The sequence below is a fragment of the Neomonachus schauinslandi genome, chromosome 8 (genome assembly GCF_002201575.2).
Source record: "Neomonachus schauinslandi chromosome 8, ASM220157v2, whole genome shotgun sequence".
NCBI classification, from domain to species: Eukaryota; Metazoa; Chordata; class Mammalia; order Carnivora; family Phocidae; genus Neomonachus; species Neomonachus schauinslandi.
Window position 1 is genome coordinate 145,323,291 of NC_058410.1, and position 8,107 is coordinate 145,331,397.

An 8,107-nucleotide genomic window follows, 5' to 3' on the forward strand; every position below is an offset into this window, starting at 1 on the left:
TCCTTTCTCCGAATCTTTGCCAACATCTGTCATTTCCCGACTTGTTAATTTTAGCCATTCTGACTGGTGTGAGGTGATATTTCATTGAGGTTTTGATTTGGATTTCCCTGATGCCGAGCGATGTTGAGCACTTTTTCATGTGTCTGTTGGCCATTTATATGTCTTCTTTGGAGAAATGTCTGTTCATGTCTTCTGCCCATTTTTTGATTGGATTATTTGTTCTTTGAGTATTGAGTTTGGTAAGTTCTTTATAGATTTTGGATACCAGCCCTTTATCTGATAAGACATTTGCAAATATCTTCTCTCATTCTGTCGGTTACCTTTAATGTTTTGTTGACTGTTCCCTTTGCTGTGCAGAAGCTTTTGATCTTGATGAAGTCCCATAGTTCATTTTTGCCCTTGCTTCCGTTGCCTTTGGCAATGTGTCTAGCAAGAAGTTGCTGCAGCTGAGGTGGAAGAGGTTGCTGCCTGTGTTCTCCTCTAGGATTTTGATAGATTCCTGTCTCAAATTCAGGTCTTTCATCCATTTTGAGTCTATCTTTGTGTGTAGTGTAAGGAAATGGTCCAGTTTCATTCTTCTGATGTGGCTCTCCAGTTTTCCCAACACCACTTGTTGAAGAGACTGTCTTTTTTCCATTGGATATTCTTTCCTGCTTCGATAAATGACAATTTTAAAATTCTAATTTAGCTACCAATGTTAAACTGTAAATTTTTAAAATGGACTTAATTGAAAGCATTTAAATATAACAGGATACAAAAAGACATACTTGTAATTTCTCAGGTCTTCATATGCTTTGGGGTTAGCTGACAAATTAACCCTAAAATATCACCTGCCATAACATGGTCCCACTACACATGATGAGTGAAGGGAAGGAAGCCAAAGTTTGTCACCCAAATATACCACTTTGACATAAAAATTACTTTGAGCAGAAAGCAGTTAAGAAGCAACAAACACAAGAAAAGCTCTCTCTACCCTCCCCCCATTTCTGCCTAAAGTCAGGACACAAATTCTCCTTTTACAGGAGACTGACACTTACCAGCCCAGAGAGGCACCGGAGGAATCTGCAAACAAACCTTCCTCCATTACTTTCTTCCCGCGTATCTACCTTCCCAGTTCGCCACCCTTAGAGCCCAAAACTGCTTTCCTCCGTCCTATCATTTCTCTGTAAATTTACTGTTCTTTTTCGGAGATGCTGAGAAGTTCTAACCTGCTGCTTTCACTTACTGTTGATTTAGGTTAATCCCATGTGATATGCGCCACACGTGTTAATAAACTCTGTTTTTCTCTTGTTCATCTGCCTTTCTGTTAGAGTCCCCACTGAAAACCGAAGATGGCTAGAGGTAAAGTTTCGCCTCCCTGTACCAGCCTCCTGCTCTCTCTGCACTGCATCCACTGAGCAGTTGGACAGCCCGCACCAGACCCACACTCTGTTAGATGCCTCAGGTCCTCTGGTCAAGCACTTGGGGGTCAAAGCTAGTAAAAGATTCTACAACATTTTTAAGTCCTTATCTCCATGTCTACACTCATTTCATGGAGACCAGGAGCAAATAATGGAAGTCAGCAGGTACAGTATTTTTCTGAACTTCTTGGATTATCAGAGAGTGTAGCTCAGTGGTAGAGAGCATGAAATGAAGTGCTGGGTTCAATATCTGGCTCCGTCATTCCTGCCCTTCCCCTTCAGTCTCAAACCATTTCAGACAAACCTTTCTCACTTTCCTCTTGTTGTATTAATTTACTCACTTTTTCCTGCTCATGTCAAAGTTAGATGCATACCCTCTCTGGGTTGTCTTTGCTCTTGACCCATTTCAACTCCATGGGCCTCATCATTACTGATGGTGCCTGTCCTCCCAAGGAACATTTGTGTGAAGGACACAAAAGAGAGATCTGCCTCCTGCAGGATCTCCTGAACCAGAGACCCCAGACACGGAGGATTTAGATCAAGCTTGAGGACTCTATTCCATTGGCAATATGTGGATGTGCATGAAAGGAAAAGAACAGGAAGAGAAAGAAACAATAAGAGATTATTACCCAATTATCTCTGAAAGGGCATTATTTTTTCAACTGTGCCTGGGTCAATGCCGTAGCTGCAGATCAAGGAGAAGCAAACCTGCCCGGCCACTAACCCTCCCCCTTCCTCTCCACCCTCTACCTCCAAGTGCAGATCATCCTGTACAGTCACCAGAAGGAGGGAGCCACGGACCGTGACTCTTCCCAAGCAAGTAAACTGGGATGCTCCACAGAAGAGAACTAATCACTCTTTCCATCAACTCGGTGCTTCCAAGGTTGAGGAAAGTGGAGTTGGAAATGAGGGGGTTACTGAATCCACACTGTTCTGGTGTAACCAAAATAGGTCTCCCATCCTTACTGGATGTGGGGAATGTGCTCAGTTCTTGTCATAAAGAACTCTCATCCCTCCGCTCATTTACACAACTTAACAGACCACATCCTCCTCCGCTCAGTTCCTGAGGTGAATTCTTCAGAGACTGGCATAGGGAATGTAGGGATTTCATGTCTTCAAGTTCTCCTTGGCATCCCCCTCTAAGACCGCCTCCCCAGCTCTTTTTAACTCTAAATAAAATCATGCCTGTTGTACACAAGTTCCAATCACACAGAGAGCACTGGAAGAAACATGTAAAGGCTTTGGAGTCAGAATGAAGGTTATCAGTGCCATAGACAGGAAGCACAATATTCCTGTGGCCACCAGCTATGAGAGCAGAGGGCCTCGGTCCCATTTCCTCTCTCTGATTCCTGCAACCATGAATCCTGATGAGAGAGTTACAGTGTCATATACCGGTCACTGATTCAGAGCATTTACCACCTCCTGGAAGTCATTACCCTAGCTCCCAGGACATGTTGTCTCTTGGCTTGTGCCATAACCAAGTATTTGAAAGGTCATTCCACCATCGTATCAGGTCAGTTGCTTGCTTCGGAGTGATGCCAACGTGGTAAGACCAGCCAGCTCCAGAATATTAGCCCATTGCTGTACTCCATTTGCTATAAAATGGTTCATTATCTCAGAAACAATGCTGTGGAATGCTATGGAACATAAGATATTCCGTAAATTCATGGACGGTGGTTTCACAGGACCACTGTGAGAGGCAAAGGCAAATCTATACCCAGGGTAAGTTTCTATTCAGGTGAAAAACACACTGACCCTCTAATATGGACGGGGTCCATTGTAATGAACCTGACACCAGGGGGGTAGCTGGCTCCCCCGCGGAATGATAGCAGATGGAGGCTCAGAGTTTGTCTGTAATGTTGGTAGTTGGGTCATTCAGAGGAGGCTTGAACCAGATTTATTTTGCTGTATAAAAAAGTCCACATTGCTGAGCCCATACATGACCTCCATCCCTGCCACCATAGCCACTTCGTTCATAAGCTCATTGGACAAGGACAGTGATGACTAGGGAGAAGCTTACAGACGTCATCCATCAGAATGGGTCATCTTGTTCACCTGCCTATTAAGATTCCCCTCTGAGGAGGTTGCTCTTTGGGGAGCATTCACGGGGAAACAAATATCCTTAGATTCTGCATATTTGGAGAAATCTATCCATCTGCCTCCTTCCCAGACTTCTTTGTCACCACTTTACCAATAATTTCCCTTCCAAACTTCCACTCATCCAGCTAAACTATTAGCTATTTCTCATTACTTAGTGTAGACCTCTACCTCACATCCGTCCTTGCAAGCAAAGCAGCCAGGTGCCTTGCTTGAAGCTACGCCCAGTGGGAAGATTTGCCTTTACCACCGGCCTTCAGGTACTTCGGAAGCTGCTAATTTTTGTGTGGTGCCAGCATATGATGCAGAACCACCTATAAACCAGGCCTGGCCTTTTTTTCTTCTTCAGTTATAGGAAATGCCCTATGAGAACCCTCCTCCACTGTTGGTGGGAATGCAAGCTGGGGCAGCCACTCTGGAAAACAGTATGGAGCCTCCTCAAAAAGTTGAAAATAGAGCTACCCTATGACCCAGCAATTGCACTACTTGGTATTTACCCCAAAGATACAAATGTAGTAAAAAGAAGGGCCATATGCACCCCAATGTTCATAGCAGCAATGTCCACAATAGCCAAACTGTGGAAAGAGGCCAGATGTCCATCAACAGACGAATGGATAAAGAAGATGTGATAGGGGCGCCTGGGTGGCTCAGTCGGTTAAGCGACTGCCTTCGGCTCAGGTCATGATCCTGGAGTCCCGGGATCGAGTCCCGCATCAGGGCTCCCTGCTCAGCAGGGAGTCTGCTTCTCCCTCTGGCCCTCCCCTCTCTCATGCTCTATCTCATTCTCTCTCTCAAATAAATAAATAAAATGTTTTTTAAAAAAAGAAGATGTGATATATATACATTATGGAATATTACTCAGCCATGAGAAAGAATGAAATCTTGCCATTTGCAACGACATGGATGGAACTAGAGGGTATTACACTAAGTGAAATAAGTCAGTCAGACAAAGACAAATACCATATGATCTCACTCATACGTGGAGCTTAAGAAACAAAATAGGTGAACATAGGGGAAGGGAAAAAGAAGAGAGAGGGAAGCAAACCATGACTCTTAATGATGGAGAACAAACTGAGGGTTGCTGGAGGGGAGTGGGTAGAGGGATGGGGTAACTGGGTGATGGGCATTAAGGAGGGCACCTGCTGTGATGAGCACTGGGTGTTGTATGTAAGTGATGGATCACTGAATTCTACTCCTGAAACCAATATCACACTATCTGTAAACTAACTAGAATTTAAATAAAAATTGGAAAGAAAACCCCAGGGAAACACCCTATGAGGCTGTAGATGTAGGCTGAAGAAATGTACCAAGTGAAAGGGCCAAGACAATGTACGCTGTTTTCTCATGCAAATTGCTCCTGCACGGAGACCTGCTCAGATATTCTATTTCTACTCGATGAGGAACTGATGTTATGCATGCCCAGTGTTACAGCTTCACGGATTAGGGAAGACCTCCGTCATGCCCGGAAGCCCTATTCTCATGGTAACTTAGTGACTCGAGCTCAGCCATTCACGCTCTCCTGCACCCAGTAGCAAGCCAGAAACTTTTTTTTTAAAGAGGATAATGCTTTGCAGAGGAGGCCATAGTTTTGCCATCGAATCCCAAAGGTTTGTCCTATGAGTCACTTATGGAAGAATGCTAAACTATTAGCTATTTCTGTCTAAATGCCATCTCTGTCTTTCACACACTTCCGAGTACTCTGGTGGGTCACAGAGGTCAGGTTGGTCACTGTAGCCTCTACAGCCTGGACCTGTTGCACAACTTTCTTTTTTCTGGGCTCCACACAAACGGGTAGCTTTCCTAGATACAGAGAAGAGATTCTTAGTTACTAGAGGCAGGGCTGGGGTCAAAATGGGTGAAAGCAGTGATTCCCATTCATAAATTAAGTAAGTCATGGGGATGTAAGGTACAGCATAGCGACTACAGTTAATAACACCGTTTTGCATATTTGAAAGTTGCTAAAAGATTACATCTTAAAAGTTCTCATTACAAGAAAAAAACATTTTGTAACTATGTATGGTGACAGACGTTAACTAGACTTACAGTGGTGATCACTTTGCAATATACACAAACATTGAATCATTATGTTGTACACCTGAAAGTAATATAATGTTATAGGTCAATCATACCTCAATTTAAAAAAACTGATAGCTTTCCAAGCTACTTGGTAAGTCAGTCAGAGTATTAGGTCCAACTGACTCTGTATTGCCTCCAAAGTTCAAAGAGGCCCACTGGACATTTTACTTCTTTCCTAGTGGTAGGAGCCAGAAGCAGCAACTCGTTCATCACCTCTGAAGGGCTACCTTGACATACTCCGGAGACATTTTACTGAAGGTGACAGGCTACTGAACTTTTGTAGGGCTCATTTCTCCCTCTGCCGCTTGCACGTATTGTACCAAGGAGTGTAAAACACCTGCTACTTTTAGACCAAGGAGTCAAAAGCAGGTCCAATAAGCATGTTATTATCAATATAATGGACCAATGCCACATCCTGCAAAATGGAGACGTGATCAGTGTCCCGTGATTCGATTATTAAAGGCTGGAAATGTTGAATGTCCTCAAGTGAGAGCAGGAGTATCTTGCTGGCCCTGCCAGCCAAAGACAAATCATGCTTGATGGCTGTATTAGTTTGCTAGGGCTGCCTGAGCAAAGTGCCATGGACTCGAGGCTTACACAACAGAGGGTTACTCTCTCTCAGTTCTGGAGGCTCAAAGTGCAAGATCAAGATGTCAGCAGGTTTGGTTTCTTCTGAGGCTTTTCTCCTTGAAGCAACCTTCTTGCTGTGTCTTCACATGTCTCTCCTCAGTCTGCATGTTGTCTGTGTCCTTGTCTCTTCTTATAAGGACACAGACCTTACATAAGTCATACTGGATTAGCGCCCACCCATAGGACCTCATTTTACCTTAATTATCTCTTTAAAGGTCCTATCTCTAGGGGCGCCTGGGTGGCTCAGTTGTTAGGTGTCCTGGGATCGAGCCCCGCATCGGGCTCCCTGCTCCATGGGAAGCCTGCTTCTCCCTCTCTCATTCCCCCTGCTTGTGTTCCCTCTCTCGCTGTCAAATAAATAAATAAAATCTTTAAAAATTAAAAAAAATAAAGGTCCTATCTCTAAATACAGTCACAGTCTGAGGTCCTGTGGGTTGGAACTTCAACATATAATCTTGGAGAGACGGTATTCAGCCCCAAACAGTGGTCAGTGTCTATCAGCATAAAGAATGAACTATTTTCTCAGCAATTGCTGCACGTAAGTACCAGTGGCTGTGAGGATTTGTTCCAGCGAGGAAATCATAGCTGGGACAGCAGCGAGAACTGAAGTCACCACTTCCTTAAATTCACAAAAGCACGCTGCCACTTCCCATGATGATTCTGTCTTCTGCCCAGACGGATAGGCAAGCTGAATGGACATGTGGGAAGAACCACCACCGAGCACATCTTTCATGTCCTTGCTGATGGCACTTGTTTTGAGAATTCTTCCAGAACTGCAGTATCCTTCGTGTCTATTATTTTGGCGGGTAGAGAGAACTCATGGCTTCCAGCTGGCCTTTCCTCACTTCATATCTCACATGTCAGGAGTCCAATCCAGATCTCCTTGAGTGAAGAGGAGGCTGGCTCCATGTGAGAAGGGAACTTGGTACACAGCTAATAATGTACATGGCAAATATTTCTTTTCTAGCCTTCCCCACAGAAAGCCCACTTACCCAGGCGATTGTGCCCTGGAGAGAGAATGTTTGGAGACTACTGAACACGACTCTGAGCCGACATTAAATATTGGAACACAAAATGCCACTGTGGTCTACCAGTCAAGGGGTGGCTTATAGAGGTCGTGTGATCGATAGAATCAGGTCTGTTGTACCACAGGTCTATTTGAACCCCTGAATCCGCCCCATAGTACTTTCCCAGGACCCAGGATGCCTGGTTGGAATAGATATACACAGCCCCTCCAGCATCCCATCACCACAGCTGGATTCAGGGAGTCATTTTAATTGTAGCCTCTACGACTGCCACTCTGGGACAGCAGAGAACGGCCACTGCAGAGATTTTTCAGGAAGGAGGCTGTCACTCTCTGCTCCAACACATTTCTCAAGGACTCGGTGAAGATAGTCCTCTAGACCAGGAGTTTTGGCAAACTTTTTTTTAAATGGCCAAAAAGTAAATATTTTAGCATTTGCAGGTCACATGGCAAAATCAAGGATATAGGTACTTACATAACAAGAGAAAAAATTTCCACTTTTTTTTTAAAGATTTTATTTATTTGTTTGAGAGAGCAAGAATGAGAGAGAGTACATGAGAGGGGGGAGGGTCAGAGAGAGAAGCAGGCTCCTCGCGGAGCAGGGAGCCGGATGCGGGACTCCAGGATCATGACCTGAGCCGAAGGCAGTCGCTTAACCAACTGAGCCACCCAGGCGCCCCGAGAAAAAATTTCCACTTTTAAAAATGAAATTAAAGTATAATAATAGTTGAGTACAATTATTATTACTACTAATCATTAGAAGAATGGAATTATCTTTGGGGATAACATTTTGCTTAATTGGGGTTCAAAGTTAGTGTTCCCTATCATCAAAATTTCTCAGCATTTTTGGAGGTAATGAGAGACGAAAGGACGAAAAGAA